This window comes from Camelina sativa, unplaced genomic scaffold (genome assembly GCF_000633955.1).
Source record: "Camelina sativa cultivar DH55 unplaced genomic scaffold, Cs unpScaffold03730, whole genome shotgun sequence".
Classification (NCBI taxonomy): Eukaryota; Viridiplantae; Streptophyta; class Magnoliopsida; order Brassicales; family Brassicaceae; genus Camelina; species Camelina sativa.
This window is the reverse complement of record NW_010924827.1, coordinates 1-746: the sequence shown is the minus strand read 5'-3', so window position 1 is coordinate 746 and position 746 is coordinate 1. Positions and strand designations below refer to the sequence as shown.

The 746-nt window shown below is 30.0% G+C and overlaps 1 long non-coding RNA gene across 1 annotated transcript; it reads right to left on the bottom strand.

The window, feature by feature from the left end:
- Nucleotides 1-42: 42 nt before the first annotated feature.
- Nucleotides 43-740, bottom strand: LOC104774585. Its single transcript, XR_765403.1, has 2 exons — nt 363-740; nt 43-137 (listed from the first exon to the last, which is right to left on the bottom strand). It is a non-coding gene; the product is annotated as an uncharacterized LOC104774585 (long non-coding RNA).
- Between the last annotated feature and the right edge of the window lie 6 nt (nt 741-746).

Below are 746 nucleotides of genomic sequence, written 5' to 3'. Positions count from 1 at the left end.
AGAGGTTCAATGATTTAAGAATAAGAAAGGAAGATGAATTACCTTGTATGAGCTCTTACTATGGTCTCCACTTTGTAGTCGACGCCAGCGATATAGACGAGACGACGGCAAAGAACAAAGAAACAAAAAAAAATTCCCTAGCCACTCACATACCGACACGTTATAGTTAAGATACAACTCTAAAAACTCTTAAATTAGCATCGATGGTTAAGTTTTTAGCGCTGTTTTCATTTTTTTAATTACTTTTAATTCTGAAAGTTTCTAAAAAATTGATTAAACTACCACCAATGGAGATGCTCTAATGTCTTTCACTCAAAAACATCCATCACAAAACAAACAAAAAGATTGATGGATTCACATACCTTAATAACATTAAGCTTTTAAAACGAGTTAGCAAATCCAAGCATCCAAACCAGGATCCTTCAATCATGGAAGCAATTCACTAAGCATACTGGATATATCAATTTGTACGTATCTAAGAATATAGTAGAGATAAGCTACTAATATTTCTTTTTTCTTATGTTTTACATCAATATTTAAGTTTTTTAATTTGTGTTCCTAACAATTTTGCAGCTGAAAAGTACAATTGATAAGTCTGCAAATCAGAATTCTCAACTCTTAGGATTTTCAAACAATCAACAATTGGTAAGGATTTATTTATATCTTCATCTACGATACTAGATCTAATTTGATTTTAAATAAATCATGTTAAGAAGAATCTAATTAGTTTTGACCAAAAAAAAAAA